We start from the raw sequence: 26,927 nt of genomic DNA, 5'->3' as shown, positions 1-26,927 counted from the left end.
CCTGAATGAAACCTTTCTCCAGCCCCCCCCCCCCATACTATCTGCACTTCCTCATCTGGTTACAGCCCCTCCTCAATGAGCCCACCAAACACCTTATCCTCAACGTCTTCTTCCCTCCTGCACCATTACCTGCACCACCACCTATGTTCGCTCCACTGCTCCTATTCCCTATGACTTTATCTCACACATTGACCCCATGTTCTCCACCTATCTGACTGCCACCAGTATCAACATCCATAGCTGCTCCCCTGTTGCACGTTGGTGGTGGCATCAGTTCCTCCTCAAGATCCAAGGAGACGTTTTTACCCTTCTCTGGCACACCTGCCCGAAATCAACACGACCCTCCAATGTTGTCATTGCCTCTGCCAACCTCCTTTAGTGTATTGCCATCGACATCCTTGACCCCACAGGTAGTGACCACCTCTCCATCCTTCTCACCATAATATCTACTCACCACTCCCCTCTGGCTCATTGCCCAACCCCCTCTCAAGGTAGTTCATGACTACCATTGCACCAACTGGGATGTCTACTGGGAATCCATCGCCACCCATGTTGAAGACCATCTTACCTATCACCATCCTGACGACATCATCCACACCATGTCCTTCCTTCAGAAGGCCATTACTGATGCCATGGAGGCCCATTTTCCAACTAAAACCATCCACTCAAACCATCACACTCTCCCTTCACAGGCTGTCCTCCTCTTCTGTGAATCCAGCCGCATCTATTGCTCCTTCATGCACACTCGTGACAGGGATACACTCCAAAGGCACCAGCAAATACAGTGACACCTACAGAACATTATTGCAGCAAAAAAGCGCCAGGACAGGCCACTCAATAACACCCTCCCTACCAACATCTCAAAGTACTGGTCCATCTCACTGGCTCCCATTATGCACCCCACTACTTCCTTCTCTATAACGACCACTCCTGCCCAATAATCTCAGTAAGGCCAACCACTTCGCTTCCCACCTTTCTGAGGTTTTCTCCATCCCTCATGATCCACACTACGATTATTGTCTTTTCCCCACACAGATACCTTGTTCGTTCCACTTGCTCCAAGTCTCCAGTACTTGTGGCCCCTCTCCAATATCAACACTCCAATCACAGCAAACGAAATTAAACTTATCCTCCAGTCCAAACGTAACATGGGTACTGTCAACACTGTGTCACCTACCGCCACCTTACAGAGCACCCCTTCTCCTTTCTGACTCTCCTTTCCAATTTATACAATGTCATCCTCTCCACCATCCTCCTGCGTCCTCTTAGTCTGCAAACCCAATAAACCACCTTCCGTCACCTCTTCCTATCGTCCCATCTGCCTGACCTCCATCTTCAGTAAGGTCTTCAAATCCATCCTCTCCCATCACATCCATCAGCACCTTAATCAACACCAACTCCTCCCCCTTACCCAGTGTGGTTTCTGACCCACCTTCTCTGCTGAAGGCCAACTGCTTAACCTCGTCCACCTTCTCTCCCTCCAGCTTAACTCCCGTCACTCTGCTGTTTTCATTTCCCTCGACCTCCCAAAAGCCGGCTGGAGTGGCCGAGCGGTTCTCGGCACTTCATTCTGGAACCGCGCGATCGCTACAATCGCAGGTTCGAATCCTGCCACAGGCATGGATGTGTGTGATGTCCTTAGGTTAGTTAGGTTTAGTAGCTCTAAGTTTTATGGGACTGATGACCTCAGATGTTAAGTCCCATGGTGCTCTGAGCCATTTGTACCATTTGAACCTCCAAAACGCCTACGACCATGTATGCTATCTCGGTCTCCTCTTTAAATGCCAAACCTCCACTCTGCCTATCAATTTTGTCCAGCTGGTCACATCCTTCCCCTCACGCCATCCTTCCTATGTCACCCTCCATGATACCTGCAGTGTAAGGGATGTGGAGATGTTGGAGGAAACGGAAGAGGTGAGGGAAGGGGATGAGGTCATATAGAAGACACATGGGGGAAGGAAGGCAGATATTGAAGGCAAGTTGGAGGAGATGGCGTTCTAGGATTTGGAGGACCTTATAGAATTGGAAAGGAGCGTATCCTCCAACATCCCTTACACTGCAGGCTGATCCACCCCACCCCCTGGTTTCCTCCTTCCTCTCCACCTGTTGCTGTGCCTGTACTTCTGTATCCCTCCCTCGCTCCACCTCCACACCCCCCATTTCGTTTATAACGGCAATTTCCAACAATACCCCTCATGGACATTAAACTTCGGCGTGACATCTACCGTTCCTTGCAACTGTAGGCTGGTCTTGTTCCCCCCACTCCCCAGGGCCCCCCTTTTCCTCTCCCCTCCTCCTCCCAGAGTGGATTTTTCTCCTCCCCCCTGAGTCCCTGCACCCCCTCCTCGACTGTTTCCCTCCCACGTCTGCCGGCCGGAGTGGTCATGCGGTTCTAGGCGCTACAGTCTGGAACCGAGCGACCGCTACGGCCGTAGGTTCGAATCCTGCCTCGGGCATGGATGTGTGTGATGTCCTTGGGTTAGTTAGGTTTAATTAGTTCTAAGTTGTAGGCGACTGATGACCTCAGAAGTTAAGTCGCATAGTGCTCATAGCCATTTTGAACCTCCCACGTCTTTGCTCCCCAGCCCTCTTCGGCACGCCCCCGCCCATCTCCTGCCCTCTCCGCCCCTCCTTCACATCTTCCCTTGTCCCTCATCTCCATGCCCCTGGCAGATCCTCTGTTTGCTCATCGTCATGAGTGTGCTACGTCAGTGTTGTGTTTGGTGCTGTTCTCCTGTGTCAAGAGCTGTGATTTTAATTGTGTGCTGGACTTATACATAGCGTTACTGCCAGTGATTGTTATGTATTACGTCGTTACTCTTATAATCCAGTGTGTGATTTTGTTTTGTGTGCGCTACTTTTATTACGGTTTTTATCTCATTTTTACAGTTGGCCCCTTCTTGTCTGTTCTCTTCCGTACTTTTCCCCCTTTTTTGTATGTATGTACACTATATTTTCTCCTTTCTATTATTTTAAGTGTCTTCTTTTGAATAATTCCTGTCTTTCGGCTGAAGAGCAGCGCATATGCTGCTGCCAGCCTGCCCCAGATGGGGGCATTGAAATACAATAAAGGAAAAACAAAAAGATCTTGAGACAATAGGCAAGTGACCGCTACTGTTCTGTAAAGAATATTTGAAGCGGTGTGAATCATTAGATACGCGCCGAAGAATGTATCGTCAGAATGGTACAAGTGTTCGTGTCTGTGCACGTCACCAATTTGCGTGTTTATGTATTTCTTTATTTCGGGTTGGTACAAAGGCAGTGAGGAACCTGTTCCTATCATGAATTCGATTCGCGTCGCTGCAAACGCCATTTTTTTCTAATTATTTCCTTCCTAGCTGCATTTTCGTCAACTTGAGCAATGTTGTTTCTGGCCCAGTTCTGTGGTTTCTGGCCCATTTCTGTGGTTTCCTTTCTCCCCCTGTATCTCCCATCACGCATCTTCACATTGCTCTCACTACAACACTCAGCTCTTTGATAAATACTTGTATTTAAAGTCCATCATCATATCTCGTTGCTAAAAACCAACAAAATTGCTACTTGAAGTATTTCTAAACTTCCCCTTTTGAACAAATGATACACTTAGTTTTTGAGGTCCTAAGAGTTTACTTCTTTCCCTGCCCATCTATTCATCATCATCTTCAGTTACCGTAGACCAGTGGTTCCCAACAGGTGGTCCGCAGACCCCCAGGGGTCCGCGAGATATGCCAGAGGGGGTCTGCAAGATGCTATTAGAATAAAAGATATATTAAATATATTTCGTATGATAACAGATTATTTTGTTTTGACCGTTTCCCGCATGAGCAGAGCTTTAGCGAACGCTAACTTCTGATTCTGGCGTCTTCCTAGAGCCAACTGACACTAGCACACTCTAGCGCAAAACTAGAATTAGATAGAAGCAAATAGTTCTGCTGTATACCGATTGACTGCGCGTGCTGCCTCTTTGCAGCTGACAACTGCCAGTCACTTTGCACAGAAACTCGCATTTCAGACGACAATAGGCCATTGGTAAATTTATTGCCAGTGCTTTCACAGACCATGTTGTTTATATATTCAATATTCTGTATTAAAACAGTAGTGTTTGTAAAGCGTTGTTTTCGCGGAAGCTACAGTTAAAAATGGACCGTTGGTTAAAAAGTGTTTCATTAAAACAGATGAAGAGGAAGACAATGCATTTGATGTTCAAGCAAGTAAGTCAGTGACTCTCGAACCGAAGTTGTCAGTGTCCATTGAACCTAAATCGTCGGCTTCCCTTGAACCTAACCCTTCCAAGATCAGCGTTAAGCTTACTGGAAAAAATAGAAAATACAACTCTGATTACTTGGAAATCGATTTTACGTTTACTGGACCGAGCTACAGCCTGAACCGCAATGTATAATTTGCTATGAAAGCCTTTCTAATGAATATATGAAACCAGCAAAACTCCGGCGCCATCTTGAAGAAAATCACCCAGAGTACAAATGTAAGTCATGAAATTTTTTGACAAATAAATTAAGAGAGTTGAAAACATCGCGTTAAACAATTACCAAACACTGTGGTGCAAACGTGAATGAAAATGCAACCCTTGCGTCTTATGAGGTGGCTCAGCTTGTTGCTAAATGTGGGAAAAACCAAACAATTGCTGAGGAACCTATGCTGCCATCAGCAATAATACTTTGCAAAAGAATGTTAGGTGATGGAGCTGCTAAGGTAATAGGAACTGTCCCGCTCTCAAATAATACTGTTCAAAGATGAATTACTGATATGGCAGTTAATATCGAAGAAATATTGCTGGCTAGACTTTGCATGAGTGACATGTACGCTCTACAATTGGATGAAAGCACAAACACATCAAAAAAAGTTATAATGTTGGTTTTCGCACGATTCTTCTGGGAGGACCAAGTGTTTGAAACTTTTCTTTTTTCATGCGAACAACTGCGTACAAGAGCAGACGATATTTTTACTGTATTGAATACTTATCTCAATGAACACGATGTCACCTGCAAAAAATGTGTGGGCATGTCGACAGATGGAGCAAAGTCAATGGCTGGCAAAAAAACAGGACTTCTAGCTCGTATCAAAGCAGTAGCCCCTGAGGTGAAATGGACTGACTGCTGTATCCATCGTGAAGCCTTAGTAGGAAAAAGATTGCAAAAGATATTTAACGAAGTACTTCAAGTCATCAACTACATTAAAACTCGACATCTGCTATCCAGATTATTTTCTTTGTTGTGTAAAAAGATCGGCAGTGAGCATGAGCAATTTCTTATTCATACGGAAGTAAGACGGCTTTCTCTAGGTAGGATCTCGTCAAGATATTTTGAACTTAGAGACGAAGTTTCGTGTCTTCCTTCTTGACACAAAGTACGCGGATTTTCTCACTAACTTCTCTGGCTTTGCTCAGTTACGTCCTTAGCTGAAGTGTTTGAACACTTGAATATGTTGAACTTCACAAGGAAAAAATGTAGATATGGTCAAAGTTGAGGATAAGATTAGTGCTATGGTCAAAAAGTGTCAGATCTGGGCGTCAAGGAGAGAAAACGAGTCACTCCCTAACTTTTCTACTTTAAAACAATTCTTGGAGTCATCACAGGAGAGTTTGCCTGACCAGATCAAGATCAATGTATCCGAGAATCTACGCAGCCTAGCCACATCTTTTAAAGAGTATTTCCCTGAACCTGACCCTGACGACAGATGGATTCGAAATCCCTTCAGCTGTGAAGAAATAAACAAAATCCGAGGCTTGTGGATCTGGCCAGCTGTGGTAAAATAATAAACATTTTCATCGGTGTTAAATTACAGACTTCTGGGCATCAGCACGCAAGGACTACAAGAAACTTGAAAATAAGCAGTGAAAAAGATCCTTCCATTTGCAACTACGTATCGGTAAAGGTAAGCATTTTCCTCCATGTGTTTCATGAAAAACACATATAGGAATCGGCTCGACATGTGGTCGGATTTCAGAGTGAAAGTTTCAAGTCTGGAACCTAATATTTCAGAAATAATGGACCCAAAGGTCAGATTGAACTCATCTCACTAAGAACTGAAAATTAAAACAAACTGTTTACGGATGGATTACTCTGTTGCAACCGTATTTTTTCAAATAAATAATACCTTGTATGAAATTAGTGTTTCCTTATTTTTCACACATGTCTCCTCAATGCAATCTCAAGAGTAGTACACTTGAAAGACCAATACGCTCAGTTTTAAATTTTTCCTGACATTTTCAGTACATACTCAATTTTTTATTTTTTTAAGGAGTTTGTTATACTAAACACCCAGATCTGAAGACAAAGATTTTGAGCAATAATCCAAAATTTAACAATAGCAATGATGGTTAAATTGAAAAAGTTTTAAGCTCAATATTATTTCAGTAATGAATATATCAGTGTTTTTTCTAAGTTACAAAAATAGGAAACATATAAAAAGACTCTTAATTTGGCTTTTTAGGTACTTGATACTGTGATATGACAAGTTACCAATCATGCTCGATGAGGGGGTCCTCGAGATAATTTTGTTGGGAACCCCTGCCGTAGACATAAAAACTCACGCTTAGTTTCTACGAATTTTATCAATTATTTGCCTGTGCATACTTTTTTCTTAGTCTTGTAATTGAATTTCAAGCGTAGTAATATCTTAGGTTGTTACCCAAATTTCCGGTGTTTTCTGTGCACCAGCCGCAAACAGCACCATACCGTCAAAGAGAGCTGCTACACACAGAATTATTTGACATGTTGCGTCTTATCCAATGAAACTTGCTATGGTATCGGCTACGAACTCCTATTTTCGTACCTACTGATTCGGGGTCAGTCTTTCTTCGATCCAGTAGTGTAATGACCATAAACGAGAAAAGGTTTTAGTCTGTCTGACCGTAACGTTCAGCTGTGAAGGAACAGGGCAGTAAAAGACTGCATGTCGTGTAAAGGCGGGGAGTCTGCACAAGGGCGGCTCCACGTGGTGCAAGATACTGACGTCAGAGAATAGCAGCTGGTGGCAGATGCTCGCAGCCGACACCGACAGAGGGCAGGTCCGAGCTATTCGGCATAAAGCCACAGTCTAACATAACAGTTGCGACACTTTGCCTCGGTTTTATCGCCTACTACGCCAGAAGTGCGCCAAGCGGCCAGTAAGTTAAACTGTTGAGTTCAGCGCGATCATGAAAGCGAGAGCGAATAGCAGTTGTTTATTTTGGTTTGTACAATAGTTTTTACAAATGGGAGCGGTAGCGTAAATTGCAGCAACAACAAGAAGAAGATAAAACATCTGTCTTTTTTTTAGGTTTCCTAAGGACCCTGAGAGGTATATACCATCATGTTACAAAACTGCGTCTACAGGATTTGCTTGCAAATTACATTTATATTGACCATTAATGTTTACTTTTTCACCATTCGTAACACGGATTCCTGCACATTCTACCCCTCTGCTGGTGTGCCCCAAAGCTCCGTCTTCTTCCAACTTCTCTACCTTCTGTACAAGACAGACACGCCACCACCTACACCCCCTGCCCACCTTCTCCAGTACACCGATGACACCACCTTCCTCGCCCTCGCCCCCACCCTGCAACGCTCCCAACACCTTCTCCAATCTCATCTCGAGCGGTTCATCACTTGGTGTAACTAGTGGTTGCTCAAGGTCAATCCTTCTAAAACCCAGCCGATCAATGTAGGCAAAACCACCCCTTCCTTCCATCTCCTTGATTTCTGTCTCACCATTTATGGACGTCCTATCACCCTCACCCGCACCCGCACCCTCAAGTACCTTGGCGTCACACTTGACCGTCGCCTCTGCTGGACCCTCCATCTCTGGACAATCCAAGCCAAGGAACGCTCCCAACTACGTCTCCTCAAACTCCTTTCTGGCCGCACATGAGGTCTGGATCCCTCCACCATCCTCCATACCTATAAATCCGTCATCCACACTATCCTCTGCTATGCCTGGAGCTCCGCCCCTCCTACCTTTCACAAATCCCTTCAAATCCAAGAACAACATGCTCTCCTATTGCATCCGTCTCCCCTCCCCCATGTGGATCCTCAATGACCTTCTTGTTCCCACACCTCCTCCTTTTCCTCAAACGGTTATGTATCCTCTACGCAACCCTTAAACTTGATCCCCCATCCTCTCCCACCCCTGCAGCTGCTGTGCCTGTATTCCCACGTCCGATCTGCTCTCCATCTCTCCACTCTCCATACCCTCTCCGTAGGTGGCTTGCACCAGCTTCCCCTCCCTGATCATGCTCTCATCCCCTCCATCTCCCCCTTCTATCAACTTTTATCCTCCTCTTCCACTTTCTGTGTTTTTCCCTAGGGCACCCTCTCTCCATTCTCTCCCTCCTCCCTTCCTCTCCCCTCCTACTCCCAGGTTTCTCCTACATCCCTGTAGCTTCTTTCTTCCCCCCCTTCTCCTCTGCCCCTGGCATCTACACTCTCCCCTCTCCCTGCTCCCCCACCTTCCCCTTTTGGTAAGTCCCCAGACTCGCACATGTCAAGTGAACATTCGCGCACTGGCGATCATCGTCATCAGTTCTGTGTGTGTGTCGTCATGTGCTAGTGCTTCAGTGTTTTCACTGCCCACGCTCCGTCATTCACGTGGGTCATCTCAACCGTCAGTGCTGACAGTTTTTTATTTTTCTACACCTGTGAATAGCTTTGTGTTTTTTTTTTTGCTCCTTTGTCTACTGTTTTTGTCCACCATTATGTTTTGTGTTTCTATGTCTTCCTTGATTCTGTTTGTACTGTCTGTGGCCTAAGAGCGGCGTATTATTGCCGCTTCTGGCCGACCTTTTTATGTAAGGTGTTAAAATAACAATAAAGAAAAAAATTTGTTTTACGTAGCCTAGGCTCCCTGCTAAGGTGCGACTGCAGCACCGTATTCTGTTCAGCAATATCCGCTCCCTCCCCACCAACAAACATCTCCTACTCCACACCCTCCCCCACCACCACGTGGATGCCTTCATCCTCAATGAAACCATTCTTCAGCCTACTCACACAATTAACACCTCTCTGTATACCTTTCACTGCACCAACAATCCCCTTCCTGTTCTGCGTGGTGGAGTTGTCATTGGCCACCTCTGGCATCTCCCTGTTCGACCTGAACCTCTCTTTGATGACCCTACTGAACACCTGATTCTCAGTCTCTTCTTCCCTGGCCTTACCGTCACCTGTGCCACCATTTATATCCGCCCTAGTACCCCGATCCCATATGATTTCCTCGCCCACATAGACCGCAGCTTCTCCTCCTACATGATTGCCGCCGACCTCAACATCCACAGCCGCACATGCACACAGTTATGGCGGTGGCATTGGTTTATTGCCACCCTCCAAGGTGACCTCCCCCCTCTCCTTCAACATACCTGCCCAGAATCCAATACCAGTCCCGATGTAGTCTGTGCCCCTCGAAACCTCCTTGGGGGCATTACTACAGACATCCTTGACCCTATAGGTAGCAATCGCCTTCCCATACTGCTCACCCTACTAGGCAGACCTCGCCCTCACTCAGACCACGACCCAGACCCGCCCCCGAGTCTCATCCATGATTACTCCCGTGCCAACTGGGATGCCTACTGGGATACCTTAGATACCCAGTTCGGACGCCACCCTCTCACCTACCAGCACCCTGATGACATCATCCATGCCGCTTCCTTTCTCCACTGGACTTTGTCGGAGGCCATTGAGGTGCACATCCCCACCAAAACTAACCACCCTCACTGTCCTACCTTACCACCACTGGCCATACTCCTCCTCCACGAATCCCATCGCTTTTACCGCTCCTTCTTCCATACCTGGAACCGGGATACACTCCTCCACCTCTGGCAACTCCACCATATTAGAAACATGCTCATGGCCAAAAAACGCCAGGCCTGGTGACAGATATGCACCAGTCTTAATGCTTCACTGCCTATTAATTCCTCGAAGTACTAGTCAACCGTCCACCGCCCTACTGACACAAAACCTTCTTCCTGGACAATACCAGTAAGGCCAATCATTTTGCATCCCACCTGTCTGACGTCCTTTCCATCCCTGATGATCCATGATTTGATTATTCCCTCTTCCCTGACATCCAGGACCGCACTCACACTTCTCTCCCCCCACTTGCTCCTAGCTTCCAGTACTTGGGGGCCACACCACCAACCGATCCAATACCCCAATCGTCACCACATTACACACCAAATGCAACACAGCTCCTGGTCACGATTGTATTACATACCACCACCTCAAAGAAGCCCCCTCTCCTTCATTACAGTACTAGCCACCGTCTATAATTTTATCCTCTCCACCAACTTCTACCCCGACCTGTGGAAGACTTCCCAGATCCTTATGTTTCCCAAACCTGCCAAACCCCCTTCCAACACCTCCTCCTACCACTCTATCAGTTTCACATCAGTCTTCAGCAAACTCCTGGAATCCATCCTTACCCGCTGCATCCACCACCACTCCACCAGCACTGTCTCCTTCCATTGACCCCATGTGGCTTTTAACCTTCCATCTCTGCTGATGATCTCCACCTGACACACTTCCTTTCCACTGACCTCAATTCCTGTCGCTCTGCCATCTTTGTGTCCCTTGACCTTGAACGTAGCTTCCTTCCTCTCTCACTGCCCCTCCTATGTTACCATGTGCAACTCCACCACTTTTACCTTCTACCCCTCGGCAGGTGTGCCCCAAGGCTCCGTCCTTTCCCCTCTCCTCTACCTCTTATATGTGGCAGACATGCTGCAGTCCCCACCACCATCCTCTGCAATATGCCAATAACACCACCTTCCTTGTTCTTGCCCCCGCCCTCCTACATTCCCAGCGCCTCCTCCAGTCACACCTTGACCTTTTCACCACCTTGTGCAACCAATGGCTCCTTAAGATTAATCCCTCAAAGACCGAGGCAATCATCATAGGCAATACCACCCCCTCCTTCCGCCTTCTGTATTTCTACCTTACCATCTATGGCCGCTCCATTGCCCTCACTCCCACCCTCAAGTACCTTGGCATCATCCTCGACCGCTGCCTTTCCGGGAGCCCCCCATCTCCTCACAGTCCAAGCCAAGGCATGTAACTGCCTATGTCTCCTCAAACTTCTCTCTGATCGAACATGCGAATTAGACCCTTCCACTATCCTACATACCTATAAGTCCCTCATCCGCCCCATCCTATGCTATGCCCACCCAACTTGGATCTCTGCCCCAGTCTACTGGAAATCCCTCCAAGTCCTCCAGCACTATGCTCTCCGCCTCGCTTACTGCATCCGTCTCCTGCCCCCACATGGATACTTTATGATCTGATCCCCCATCTCCTCCTGTTCCTAGAACAAATACAGATCCTATATGTCTCCTGCAAACTGGATCCCTCCATCCTTTGGTTTCACCCATCCTCTCCCACCCTAGCCCACTGCCCTGCCTGTCCCACAGTGTCCTGCCTGGTCTCCATCTCTACACGCTCCATACCCTCGCCCAAGGTGGCTTCCACCAACTCCCCCTCCCAAATGATGTCCTTGTGACTTCCATCTACCCCTCCTACCAGATCTAAACCCTCCTTATTCCCCCTACTCAGGGCTCCCTCTCTCCCTACCTCTCCCCTTCCCTTCCTTCTCCTTTTCCCCAGGCAAACACCTTCTCTTTCCTTTCCACCCCCCCCCCCCAGGCTTCCAGCACCTTTCCTTCTCCCCTCCACTGCCCCTTCCTACCCGCCTCCTACCCCCCTAGCGTCTCTCCCCCTTTTCTTCTCCCATCCTCCCTTCACCCGGTGGTAGGTCCCCTTCAGTACCATGATTTTTAACGTTTTCGTTGTGGTGTCAGTGTTACACCAGTGCCGCATGCAGTGCTATGTTCCACCAGCACCAACAGTGTCGCCAGCATCATTCATTTGTGTTCCCACAGTGTGGTGTTTCTTTTTTTTTTTGTGTTGACACAGTGTTGATTCTCTGTATGTGTGTGTGGCTCTCATCTATTTTGTTTCTAAATCTACCGTTTATACTCATCTATTTTTGTTCATGTTTATTCATCACTTTATACCATTCTATGTTATGTGTTATTTTATCATTTGACTATGTTTTTTCTGTAACTCTTGGCTGAAGAGCGGCATACTGTACCGCTGTCAGCCCGCCCCATTCTGGGGAGCGAAGTAACAATAAAGAAAAAACAAGTTTAGTTTTAGGAGTAGTAAATGGCTAGTGAAAGCAGACAAGAAGCGCCTATGAGAAAAGACCCTATTTACATTTATAATAATGTTGAGTTTTGTCCGCTGCACATCGAAAGAAACCAATTCATGAATAAAAAACTCTTGTGGAATGCAGTTAACCACACTGTTTGACATTCCAGATACGCCATCTCAACTGATGATGAAGAGGAGACTGCCACAAATGTTCGACAATCCGTCTAAAGCTGTGAAACACTCCTATGGCACAAGAGCAATCGGTTCAACTCTCCATATATCAGTGCCAGATTCATCTGAATGGACAACACAGGTCTGCGTTGACGATGAAATGGTAAAATTAAGTGCAGTTATTCGTGTTTATAAAATGTGTGTGGAGAATGAGATTGTGCAGATAGCTAGACTTCGCGAAAAACTGTTATGGTACAAGAACAGTGCCTGTCATTTTAAGTGCAGACAGTCACAGAAACTGTATAAAAAGGATCAAGTGAAGGGGGAAACAAATTTTGAAGACTATAGAATCCCAGTGTTTAAAAATAGATGCCATTGGCTTGTTGTAAAACCAGATTAGCATGCCATGTGTAAGATGGAAAGACAAAACTAAGCTGTTCGCTCTAAATTTATTATATTACAGCACTCAGGCATACAGGTTTTGTCAGAATGTTTTATGTTTCCATCAGTGTGCACATTACAGAGATATATGGAAGGCATACAAATAAAATGTGGGATAAGTGACACTATGTTCCACCTTTTAAAGCAGAAGTTACAGCATTTCTCCGACACTGATAAACTAGTGCGTACGTCACTGGATGAAAAGTCTTTAAAGGCAAATTTAATGTATGATAGCACTTCTGACAGTGTTTTTGGCTTTCAGGGCTTGGAGTTTACACTATTTGGCAGTTAATTGCCCCACATAGAATAATATAAAGATGAAGTTCGTACTAGTGGCAACAGACGACAATGACTAAGACACAGTAGACCTACGGAATGACAGATTGGGCGTCGATCCCTTTTGCATGTGCTTCTTAAGTGTGAATCTATGTGTTTATATTCCGTGAATATAAAGGCGGTAAGCTGCAGTTCTATGCAACGTCAAAAGTGTTTCATCACGTGTGTGCTGTAGCTTGCCACTGGATTCATGAGTTTTATCCCTACTTGCACTTATTTTAGAATCATTTTCAGTGGCGTAGAGTGAGGGGAGACTTTGAGACTTAGTGTCCCCTGTATTCGTGCTTAAAAAAGATGCAATATTAATTTATAACAAAAATATAAACAACTTTCTACTAAGAGCTCTAAATGTGTGAAGACATCAGTTTTGTACCCCGCGCCGCACCCTGAGTATTGGTGTATCTGCCTGCTTGAGACTCGACTGCTCTCAGTCTCCGTCTCCCTTCCCTTACCTGGCTGTGTTAGTGGCATTCTCGGCTCCCCTCCAGTTCCCCTCTTCCACGAAGGCCGGTGCGCTGCACTTGCTATCAGGTATCGAGACTAGTCTCTGCCGCTTCTATGCTGGCTTTTAACACAGAAGTGAACAGTCGCGCCGTTTGTGTTCATAGACAGTCCTGTGCGATTTTAGTGCATATTTTCGTTGTGTCGCCAACATGAGTGAGCCAGCAACTGAATACCTAATAGAATTTTTATTAAAGACGCCTTTTTCTACATTAACGTACAAAAAAAAGTGCGACGACCTACTCCTATAGTCAGTTTAGTTTTAAGTGAAGCCATACAAAACGCACTTTTCAGACAGCCTGGTACGAAAAGTATACTTGACTGACTGCGAATGCAGTTAATAACAGATTATATTTTATATATGTCTTCCGTTTGGTGGTGAAAGGAATGGTGCAATGAGGGCATTCTTACAATAAAGAACTTTGACAGGAAAGCACAAAAGCATCAGATATCAAAACGTCACCTGCAGAACAAAGAATCATTTCAGTTATTGGGTAAAAATAGAATTGAGCACGCCCTTTCTGAAACCGCTCCTCTGACAGCAATAAAATACAACGAACAAGTTGCATCCAACAGGAGAGTATTGGCTCGTCTTATTCAGGTAATTGTATTTCTCTGTAAACAAGAACTAGCCTTTCGCGGCCATCGAGAAGACGAATCCTCCAGCAACAAAGGTAACTACCTGGAATTTTTGGGTTTACTAGCTCAGGGAGAGCAGTTAATCCGAGACCATCTATCATCATCTTCAACCTTTAAAGGAACTTCTCCAGATATACAGAATGATGTAATAGAAATGATAACTCTGGCAGTTAATGAGAAAGTAAAATCTAAACTTCAGAACTGCAATTTCATTTCGATTCAAGCTGATGAAACATTAGATGTGTCATGCAAGAGTCGAATGAGTATAATATTCAGGTACTGTATTGCAGACAAAATTGAGGAAAGATTCGTAGGATTTTACGATGTTTCTGGAGATAAAACTGCTGAAAGTTTGTCAACCATTATTCATGCAGTATTGAAAGAATGGAATGTGGAAGGAAAAGTGGTTAGTCAAACATATGATGGCGCTTCAGTAATGATGGGCAGAGAAAAAGGACTACAACAATTGGTGAAGCAGTTCTGCCCCTATGCGCTGTTTATTCATTGTTACGCATACCATCTGAATTTGGTACTGTTACATGTCTCCTAAATCATACGACAGGTACACATGTTTGTAAGTGATCTTACTGCAATCCATTCGTTTTTCAGCAAATCATCGAAACGAACTGTATTGCTAACTGAGAAAGGATTTAAACTGCCATATGCAAGCAACACTCGCTGGAACTTTCGTTCCAGGGCAGTTTCAACAATATCTAGTAATTTCTCAGAGCTATATAGAGTTTTTAATTTTATAATTGATGATATAGACTCTCAGTGGGACCCAGAATCTTTCAGTTGCGCTGTGGGAATGAAACAACGGATGGATGATACTACGTTTGTCTACTTGCTTTGCTTCTACCAAGGGTGCTTTGTTTATGTTGATCATCTCTTTAATGTTCTTCAGTCAAAATCTGTCAGTATAACTGCTTGCCACGACGAAATAAGAACTGTTTTGAGAAACTTACGACAACTAAAAAGGGAAACATTCGTTGATGAATGCATTAAATGCAGCTTGTGTTTGAATGGCAACTTATCATTCTGTGATAGTCAAAATACATCTCTCAGGGCACTAGCTTACGAGATTTGCAAATTGTTCAGATGTAAAGAAGATTTCAAGACATTCCCCAAATTCAGTTGTTGAACTTTTGAATGAAAAGTGTTTCCCGACCTATCAAAAAGAATTCTCAAAGTTGAAACTGCTTCAGTTATTAGAACAGTACCCTTTTTTCAAACAAGAAAAACTTGAAAATGAACTGTGTAATATATACGCTGATGAGAAAAACACTTATCTACAAGAATCCTCTTAAAGTACATTGTCAGCAATGATTTAGACTCTGTTTATGAAGAAACAACGAAGTTTCTGCGTTTGATTTTGACCCTACCCGCAACAACAGCAAGCAGTGAATGAAGCATGAATACTCTTAAACGAGTGAAGAATTATTTAAGGAATTCAATGTCCAACACCCGGCTCTCGTGTTTGAGCACGTTAGCAATAGAAAAGACACTACTTGGAGTTTGTCGTCGTTTCTTGAACAAGTTATTATTATTATTACTGTTATTATTGTTACTGGCGGTAGTAGTGGTAGTGGTGGTAGTGGTAGTAGTAGTAGTAGTAGTAGTTGTTGTTGTTGTTTAATTTGATGCCTTTTGTTTCATTTGTTTAAATTATTGTTTATTGTACTCTTTTGTCTCCCTATAACCGTAGAGTCTCCCCAGCCTTTACAACCACGCTACGCCACTCATCATTTTTTGAAACATATATGTCTTCTGATGTTACACAAACTCTTGGATGGAAAAAAAATTATTCAAATATTTCTTAAATCACATAGCAAAGGGATGCAAAAGAAGATTATGCTTACGGGGCATCTTAAGTTCTGCTTCCTCGCCGCTTTGAGTGCTAGTGTCGCTCCACTTGTCAAACGGTAATAACTTTTACACCAGTGAGTGTCGCGGCTGTTATGTTAGACTGTGATAAAGCCCTGAATAAAAAAAGTCTCCTTCTTTATTGTGATTTCAACTCCTCTCAAAGTGGGCTTACTGACAGCAGATTAAACCCGCACTTCAGCCAGAAGTTACATGAACTGTATTTAAAAGGTAGTTAAAATATGTAAAGGTTCTATACAAAGTCATCCACTCTGCTGGCTTCTGCCCCAGCCTGTCGACAACTTCCCGCATCCTCTTATTCCTCAAACTCAACAAACCCCCAGCTGTCACCTCTTCCTATCATCCCATCTGCTGCAACTCCGTTTTCAGTAAGGTATTTGAATCCATCCTCTCCTGTCGTATCCATATCCACCTCCATCAACACCACCACCTCCCCCTTACCCAGTGAGGTTTCCGACCCCCATTCTCCACCGAAGACCAACTTCTTAACCTTATCCACCTGCTCTCCCTCCAAGTTAACTCCCAACCAACTCCTTAACCTCGTCCACCTTCTCTCCCTCCAGCTTAACTCCCATCGCTGGGCCTTTTTTGTTTCCCTCGTCCTCAAAAATGCCTACGATGGCATGTAGCATCCCGATCTAAACGCCATACCTATGCCCTGCCAATCAATTTTGTCTGTCTGGTCGGTTTCTTCCTCTCATGCTGTCCTTCCTATGTCACTCTCCAAGCCACCAAATCCTATCTCATTTATCCCACTGCTGGCGTCCCCCAGACCTCCATCCTCTACATACTCCTCTGTCTCCTGTACACTGTCAATATGCCCAAATCACCTCCTCCTGTCCACCTCCTACAATACGCTGAAGTCACCACGTTCCTGCCTCTCTATCCTACCCTTCAATGGTCCTAGCACACTCTCCAAACCCACTCTTTTGATTTATACCTCACCATTTATGGTCATCCCATCCAGATCACCCCCACCCTGAGATACTTTGCCCTCACCCTCGACCATCACCTCACCTGGACCCCTCATCTCCTGACCATCCAGCAGAAAGCCCATTCCCACCTCTGCCTCCTGAAACACCAGTCTGGCTGGACATTGGGATTGCAAACTTACACCATCCTCCACACCTACAAATCTCTCATACATCCTATTCTCTCCTATGCTAGTAGTGCCTGGATATCCACCCTCTCTCCGACGTCTATAAGCCTCTCAAAATGCTAGAATGCCATGCACGTTGCCTTGCCTTCCGTATCTGCCTTCCTTCCTCTACATCTGTATGGCCTCATCACCTTCCCCACCTCCTCTTATTCCGCCAACATCTTCACATCCTTTACACTGTCCACGGGATTGATCACCCCACCCTCTGGTTTCCTCTCCACCCCCCCCCACCCCCCCACCTGTTGCTGCAACTCTATTGCTGTATCCCTCCCTCTCTCCATGGCATGGACCTGGGCGCTGATGTTTAGTGGAGGAACAGAGCGAGCTGAATTTCGCAAAGTCTCTGTTTGTGGAATCGGTGTGCATTTTTACGGAAGATATTTTCGTTACGCAAAAACGTATAAATACGTGCATGCAGAATATCTTCCATAGCAGATTGACATGAACAACGTAAGTCTATAATTATGTGCATCTTTCGTAAGACCCATCTTGGAACTGCAATGACCTGTGCTTTTCTCCAACACTACATACACTTCGTTGCTCTAGCGATCTACAAAGATAAACTACTTGTAGAAAGGAGACAAGGCAGATGCCAGACTGAGATTCATTGGAAGAATCCTCAGGAAATGTAATCCATCAACAAAGGCAGTAGTGTACAAGACAGTCGTTTGACCAATACTTGAGTACTGCTTTTCAGTGTGGGATCTGTATCTGTGAAAGAAAATAGGCATTATAAAAAAATAATCTCTCACTAAAAAGTATTAATATATAACTTTATGTGTTCTTCAAAAAAATGTAATATTGCAAATAGCAAAGAACATTCTTTATGAAACGGCCATGAATTAAAAGTCCACTGATGATGCTGCAATTGTAGTGAAACACGTTTCGGATATGAAACAAAATAGAGTTTTGCTAAAGGTGGACCCCATCCAAAAACATTTTTCTCTTCAGTTTCTTAATATTCACATTTTTCTCTATGAATCGGCAAGCGATTACAACACACACGATGGTAAGAATACATCAACGTCGTCCAGATTCTAAAACGCATAGGGAGACGTAATAGTGAACTTTGGAAATTTGCCGTATATTTCCTTTGATGGCTGCATGTCTCACGCGATTGTTCACAATTGTGCCATTAAATCGCCCACTTACGTGACGTATTTACAAGCACCAAATTGACCGTCACAACTACATGCCCGTACTACACTGAAAACCACTGTGAAGTACATGGCAGAGTACTTGGCACGGTAACAATTTCGACATTTTTTCCCGTTCCGTTCGCGTACGGAGTGCGTTAATGGCGAGTGCTGAGACGTCTCGGTGTTGTAGCCGGCCTGCCTCTGCCTTCAGCCTCCTTATGGCAGCGACGCGTAGTGGCTGGAGAGCGCCTCTGGACTCCTCACTTAACAGTCGCCTGCGAAATATCGTAAGCGGCCTCTCGTGGGATAACTTGCGCCCTATTCAAGTGTCTGCCGATTGTGTTGTTTCAACACTTGCGTGAAACTCTCCCACAGGTCAGCCACACCTCTGATTATTTGTGTTGCCCTTATCTGTATACGTTCAGTAGCCGCTGTCGATGCTATCTGGTATGGGACCCACACACTTGAGTATCATGCTATGACGGGACACACAAGTACCCAATATTGACTGCAGTTGGCTCCACTGTCCGAGCAACCTGCCAGAGGTCCGAAGTCATCGTCACTACACGTCACCCCAGCTCACTAGTTTACAGTTCGTCAGGATCGAATAACGGAACATCTAAGATGGCATGTAACAAAAAAAAAAAAAAAAGAGTGCCCCCAAAACAGCTCTGGGTTAAAATTTTGTTACAAATGGGAACGGAATTTCGGACACTCACGCTCACGGTATGTCTGCTGCGTCAAATCTGAGTAAAAATGCGAGATCAGGACGGAAACCTCCATCTGACTGCAATCCTACCGTCGAAGCCTGCGACTCCCTTTCTGCACAGTGAGACATAAATATTTCCAGTTCCTGTATAGTCTCTTAACGCTAAGACTGGTCCCGCTCTGACAGTTAAAATTATTGCTGACCTTACCCATAATTACTACTCCCTATGAGATCAGAGACTGACAGTATGTAAACTATGATATCTTACTAATTTCTGTATCCTCAGTATAGGCAATTATTCTGACCACAAAAGTTGCAGAACCTAGTCGCCTTAGAAGATCTAAACTACTTTCCAATTAAGATTGTGATTAATACGTACACCCAAAAATTTTGTATGCTCTACCCACTCTACTGACTTCTATTGGTGAGTTATATTTATTGAAGTAACTGTAATTTTTACAGAAGAAAACTAGGTGTACTGGTTTTTTATTTCAAAGTTTAAAGTAAGCCCATTTGCAGGAAACCAATTAATGTCTTTTCCAGAGACTTTATTTCTATCATTTTGAAATGTATATTCTTTTACCGGAGTAATAATGGTGTTTGTATCATCAACAAAGAGTGTCAGTTCAGCTTCTTGTTTCAGATAAGAAAGAAGGTCGTTCATATATATCAGAACAAAAGGTGCCCCATGATTGAACACAGTGGAACACCTAATGTAATTGTACCCCAGTTAGATGAAGTGGGAAACTTCCATAAATCAATTGACCCATACAAAGAAACTTTTTGTTTGCTGTTCTGTAGGTATCACTTAAACCACTCTTATGCTATTCCATTTACACCATAGTATTGTACTTTCTGTAACATAATGTCATGGTTCACACAATCAGATGCTTTGGACAAGTCACAGAAATTCCTACTGGTGACATTTTACTATTTAAAGACTCTATTATGTGGACAGTGAAATTGTATATTGCTGTCTCGGTCGAACATCATTTTCGAAATCCGAACTGTGATTTACTAAGTATCTCATTAACGTTGAGATGGCTAACCACTCTTGAGTACATTACTTCCTCTTAGATTTTTGAAAATTCTGTAAGCAAGGATACTGGCCAATAATTATTGACACCTGTGGTGTCCCCCTTTCTGCAGAGAGGGCTGAAAAGTGTATATTTTCACCTGTCTGGGAAAATACCTTGAGTTAGTAATGCATTACATATGTGACTCGGGAAATCAGTTATAATTGCTCCACATTGTTTTAATATCTTATTTGAGATGTCATCTACTCCAACAGAACATTTATTTTTCAAAGATTTAATAACTTTACTTATTTCACAAGAGGTTGTTAGGTGAAACTCAATCTGACTAAAATTTTTCGAAACTGACTCTTCTATGTACTTTAATAGTAATATTACGTCCCCCAGTGGTTACTTTTCCTGTCTCCCTTCTAACAATATTCCACATTGATTTGATTTTATTGCCATAGTTGTTAATTTCTTCTCTAACATACATATTTCTTGATTTCCTTACAACATTTCTCAGAGTGTTACAATAATTGTTATAGTGTAAAACTATTTCTGAATATTTACTAGTTCTTGCTGCCTCATACAGTTTTCTTTTTCTTTCTGAAGACATTGTAATACCTGTAATAATCCAAGGTTTCTTTGAAAAGTTTGTGGTGTTACATTTAGTAATTTTCTTTGTGAAACAGTGATCAAAAATGGATAAAATTTATCAAGAAATATGTTGCATTAATCATTACCATTTGGCTCATTATATACATCTCCCCAATTAACATTTCTTAAACTTTCTCTGAAGTGATCTATAGATACCAGGTTGAGCAACCTAACACTTTTACTTAATGGCTTCTCAACTGGACACCTTGTTAGGTTTTGTAAGTTAATCAATTGTGCGTCATGGTCTGACAATCTATTTACCACAGGGAAACCATGTGTTTCTTTTACATCTTCTGTCTGTACAAATACATTATCTATTGGAGTGCTATACGTCTAGGGAGATTGACCACTGATTCTAAGTTATATGTTGTTAATAACACTTCTAGCTCACTTTCCCTATCAGAATTACTCAGAAAGTTTAGACATAAATCACCACAGATTAATGAATTCTCCTTTTTGTATGACAGGTAAATAGGGAGTCAAACTTTATAATGAATAGCACCCAGTCTCCTAATGGGGACCTGTACACCGTTGCTAATATCAATACTACATTATCTAGGTGAAGTTCACATGCAGAAACCTCAAAGTGCTGATCAACACAAAATTTGCTTACTCCTATAGTTTTGTATTTAATGTCTCAAATCTCTTTGAGCACTATGGGACTTAACTTCTGAGGTCATCAGTCCCCTAGATCTTAGAACTACTTAAACCTGACTAACCTAAGGACATCACACACATCAATGCCCGAGGCAGGATTCGAACCAGCGACTGTAGCGGTCGCGCGGTTCCAGACTATAGCGGCTAGAACTGCTTGGCCACTCCGGCCGGCGTTTTGTATTTATACCCTTGTTTTATAAAAATGGCAACTCCTCCTTTATCCATCCTACATCTACAAGTGTAAAATGCTAAATTATACCCATTTATGCTATCCATCCCCACAGGTACATGGTGTTCAGACAGACAGAGTAAATCAATAACATTCTTATTTTTGAGACCATCTAAACACGCTAATAGCTCATCTACTTTATTTTTTATTCCCCTGATACTTTGATGAAGTAAGTTGATACTGCCCTTAGCTTTGCCCCTATTTACTGTACATGAAGTTTCTTTTATTCTATTTATTTTGATTGTTGTCTGTCTGGACTTTGACTTTAAGCTAAAAAACCTGTCTGCCTGGACCCATTAACCACGGGTATCACCTCTTGTGTGACTGTCCTCCCCCCCTCCCCCCCCCTTATGATTTGTGCTAATAGAGAAGTCAACTTATTTTTCCCCTTCCTATTCAGGTGCAGGCTGTATGTAGTGTATCCCCACGTACCAATAGCATTAACTGGAACAACATTTACGTGAGATTTTGTCGGTGTCTGGAGCAGCACATTCAACTCATTGTTAACGTGCCTTAAAGCAGTGTTTACCCAGGGCTGATCATGGCGCTGAAAGACCTCCACAGACGCCACATTTGTGTGCCCAGTTTCTGCTCCTATTTTATCCAGGTCACTTCTAATACTGTATCTTGGATTCATAGCCAGGGTGTTTCCTGCTCCCACAACTATAATTACCTGATCTTCCTTCTCAAAGTCATTGCATAGCTCATCTTTCTGTCAACTGCCTAAGGCTAGCACTTTGTTTCACAAAACTTGTTTCCTGGTACCCCGAACCTAATTTCTCACACTCCTCCCATGAGAGCTCCCTATAAGCAGACTTCTTCTTTTCCTATTCTGATTTGATCCTGACCTGTCTTTCTTCTTTAAGCTAATATTCTGCTTCAACCTACTTTCAAGCCCCTTCCTCCACTTCAGATAGCAACCCAAACTGATTTACTATTTGAATTTCTGGAGTCTTTTCAAGTGTTTCCCTTTTTCGCCCTTTGCTTTCTACTTTTTCCTCCCTTAAATTACATAATTCCTAGTTCGCGTTTTCTAGTTCAGCCTTAAGGGCACAAATTTTTGCCTCATGTTCAGTGATTTTTCTGTCCTTTCTACATAACCTACACTGCCATCGAAGAGCCTCATTTTCTTCCCTCCACTAAACCATAACTTACAATCTACACTGAGCACCCCTTCTTTCAAATTTCTATGGCAAACAGCACATTTGTCACATATGGTTTGACAGACAAACTTAACACAATAGCAGACAATAAGTTCGCACAAGACCAGTACTAATCCATAAATAAACACTAATGTATACGAACTTCTAAACTTGTTTCCGAAAGTTTTATCTACATAAGCGCTGTATGAGAGAATCGAATTAGTTAGGATTTGAAGGGATAACTCTAGTCTAAAACGAAAATCTACACTCGTGCCAAATTTACGGCAAAAAAACGTAAACAAACTAGCGACTACCAGCCTTTACAAATTACTTCCTTCTAGATCGAAATACAGTCAGGAAACCGATATCTTCAATAGATAGACTACAGGAGAAGTAAGTATATTAATCTAAAATTTAATATTAACAAAATTAGCTCTTATTCCAATATTAATCACTTAACTTAGTGAGATCTTTATTAAAATAAATACTGACCAGGATATGCAGTTGGTAAAAGTGAAACCACAAAACTTGGTACAAGGAGTTTCCCAGTAACTGCAAACCATTTAAAAGACTTGATTCACTTTATTGATAACTTGGGAAATTTCACCAGAAAGAATAATGATTGTTCACAACAGACCACTCACTATTCATAATCAGATATTTGAAAATATGGTAAATTTTTTTGAAGAAACTGAAAGTAGCAACATTAATTTCTTATGTGAGGAAGTGAATTTAATGGGTGAACAAAAGAAACATTACAGATATTAGCTATATTTTATTATATTTTGTAGTATTTTATTTTCAATATCACAAGTGTCTTGTGCTACCCTGTCCTAATACACTGCATAAGCTTAGTCCATATTTTGAAACACACCAAACAGGTGAGTAGCTAGGTGGCAATTTTCTGTTGTACAAAACAGAAGATACAGTTCCTTTGTGAATCAGATTATGTTGTTTCACTAACGGTTGACAAAATTCACTTGAAACATTATTTGGACTACACAGGAGGTAACATTTTGGAGACTGGATTCAGTTCTGTAATCGTGGCAACTAGTGCTCACGTTTTTATACCTCCAGTTAGGAACGTAAATGGTGAAGAACTCCTTACTCTAACTAAGAAAATATTTCATAGACTACACGCAATTTGTTTTAATTAGCCTGTGTTGTTAGTGATAAGATTTCAATTAACACACGTGCCACATCATTCCCCTCCTCAACTGTCAAATTTTTAGAAACACCCCTGTGATGACACAAAACCCATCTTTGTGATTTATGTTCTGTTCACATATTAAAATGCGTCAGAAACAACTGAATCTGTAAGTAAGATACTGATGAGAAAATAAAGTACCCACAGTTTGAAACAATTTCAGAAAGTATACAACTGCTTGTGACCAAGTTCTCTGCAGTTAAAAAGCTACATGATGGAGTGCATACAGAGATAATAAAATCTGCCAACAAACTTAATTTAAAGGCTCTCTATAAAAGCAACATTGAGCAACAAAAATGCCAAACCTGTGCTTAATAGTTTCAGTGAGATCGCTTATCAAGGTTTGTTAGCCTTGGAGGAACATTACCTTGCTGAAAGTTTTTAGAGCACTGCTAAATTCATCAAAATTAATTTGTACATGGTGGAATATTCTAAATGTTTGATGTCCTGGTAGATTACCCCTTTCAAGGATGCACTGCAGAAACCACTTTCCGAAACAAACGACAAAAATATCAGATATTTAGAAAGTTTGTCATCATTGTTCGATATATGGAAATGTCGTCCTCAACACACATTTCAATTATCCAATAGCACACATTTGGCCATATCAAATACCATTCACAGTCTAGAAACGACCAAGTACTGCAGCGAGTAAACGAATTTTAACTATGTTTTGCCATGAAATGTTCAGACAGATGCTGTAGAAGCGAGATTTGGGAAACAGCGAACAGTGGAAGGATCTCAATGATTGGTATCTTGAGACAGATTTTGACATTCAATTCAAGGTAAGGATTCAGACCCTGCTGTCCCTGAAAATTCCATTATCTGCTCTTGGAGAAGTTGGAATAGATTCAGATTCTTTTATAACTGACTGTGAAGATGATGTGACCTTACCTCCAACAAACATTTACGGTACAATTGATTTCAGTGAGGAACAAATTCAGTCTGTTCAGGAATACTTGCCTGTTTTCACATACTTGTCAGGGTATTATGCCAGATCTGTTCCTAAGAAGCTGAGATGTGAGACATCTAAAACATATTTAGAGTTAGATAAAGTCTTTTAGTAATAGAAATGATGAACATATAAGAAACACGGACAGATATAGGTCGTATTGTCATAATAATGAGGTTATTAATGCTGTTATTTTTACTTATTTGGTTGCTAAAAACTTGATGTCTAGAGAACATGAACACAGCTTCATGAGGTGCTCTTCCCAGAGAAATTTGCTGTTGATGCAATTAAAAGAGACTGCTACCTAAGTGAGTTGTCTTGTAGTAAGGTAGATCACACAGACTACAGAATTATTTAGCGTGTACTGGTTGTACAAGCAGGGTTAATATGTTTCTCAATAATTATGTTTAAAAAATTAACGATATCCATGACGGTACTAACAATAAGAAGAGAAAGTTTTCAACTGTAAAGCAGTTTGGAATAAATTTTGTGACAGGTTAACAAACATTTACATTTGTCATTTTCCCCTCAGTCCTAATTTTCTCTTCTCGATATGTGTAATTGCAGTTTTAACACTGAATATGCATAATACTAAGCCTATATTTTACTTACAATGAATCTGTAAAGAGGTCGACATCTTGAATACAGGTGTTAACACTACATAGTTAACCAACACGTACTGCCGTGAGCAAAACATTGACTACCGCGCTGCCATCTGTTGGCGACGACAGGCAACAGCTGTGTGGCCGCCGTTCGCCATCCAGTAGCAGCCGACAGCTGGCCGGCACGTTTATTTCGCATTTTGGCGTCAAATCGGAAAGTTTTTGAAGTAGAGCTCAAATCAACAACTGTATATCTCTTGTTCTTTCAAGACCTTTATATAAGCGAACGATGGTTGACACTACTTATTCCAAGAATATTTAATACTCGTTCCCATAGTTCGTGACAAATGCATATAGTTTACAACTCTTCGTAGCAGAAGTTGCTTAAGTCTAAATTTTATGGTAATTTTTGGCAGAGGCTCAACCAAATACGGATTGAGCCTCTTAGTCAGTTCTCAAGAATCGCAGTGCAGGTGCGTGGGCGGCAGTATGCTAAACGTGAAGAGGTTAAGAAGTGGTATATCAACTACGAATAACGTCAATAGGTCATTCATTTCACAATCGAAAAGCACTGTTACTGAAGGGTCTCGAAGACAGAATTACTCTGCAAGAAATATAAAGGCGCTACAAAATATTTTTATTTAATTATATTCCGTTTCTTCCCACCCCCTTGCTTTCTGTGTGTGTGTGTGTGTGTGGTTTTTTCCTGTCTGCATGTGTGTGAGTGAAAATTACATGTAACAAAATGTCTCAATTATTTTAAAGAGTTATGAATGTATGTTTCCTTACTCATTCATGATATTACACGAATCAATAGATTTCAAAATATTTGCACTAATTTCTGCGCTGCTTCTTTAAATGTGTATATGTTTGAAACAAAATTTTGTGTCTAGGTTTTAGCGAACTCGGTAATTTTCCAGTAACGGAAAATGAACATGGTATGCTCTAGCTATATTTTACAATTAGTAGTTCACATCCGCACTTGTTTTCCATTAAAAGGCGTTAATGCTTATTGTGATCAAATATATAACATATAACATGCACAGACGTAGATCTCTAATTGTAGCACGAAAAGGTGCAAATTACGATTGATGTGTTGTCACTCTAAGAGCCTATGTTAAAACTACAAAGCTGCTCTTCAAAAAAGTCGAAATATTGCAAATAAGAGACTTGCAGTGATAATAGGCATCAGTGAAGGCAATTATGACCACATTTATTTTACGTTATTTGAAATGATAATTTGTTTCTAGGTGGCGTTGCCTGACGACGGCGAGCTCTACGTTACAAACTGCCCATCGAGTATCGATCGATCGTGACAAGCGCGAGGCTGCCCACTGTGCTGCCATCTTGGGGCGCCGGCTTGCAGCAGT

General features: G+C 42.6%; 1 long non-coding RNA gene across 1 annotated transcript in view; it reads right to left on the bottom strand.

The window, feature by feature from the left end:
* The window catches only part of LOC126213174 (uncharacterized), a 45,120-nt gene extending 19,466 nt beyond the window's left edge, over positions 1 to 25,654 (bottom strand). Inside the window, exon 1 of the long non-coding RNA XR_007541101.1 lies at positions 25,568 to 25,654. This is a non-coding gene — a long non-coding RNA (uncharacterized LOC126213174). The remainder of the gene's footprint in view (positions 1 to 25,567) is intronic.
* Positions 25,655 to 26,927: the final 1,273 nt, after the last annotated feature.

The sequence above is a fragment of the Schistocerca nitens genome, chromosome 11 (assembly GCF_023898315.1).
Source record: "Schistocerca nitens isolate TAMUIC-IGC-003100 chromosome 11, iqSchNite1.1, whole genome shotgun sequence".
NCBI lineage: Eukaryota > Metazoa > Arthropoda > Insecta > Orthoptera > Acrididae > Schistocerca > Schistocerca nitens.
This window is presented reverse-complemented; position numbering and strand designations above follow the sequence as displayed.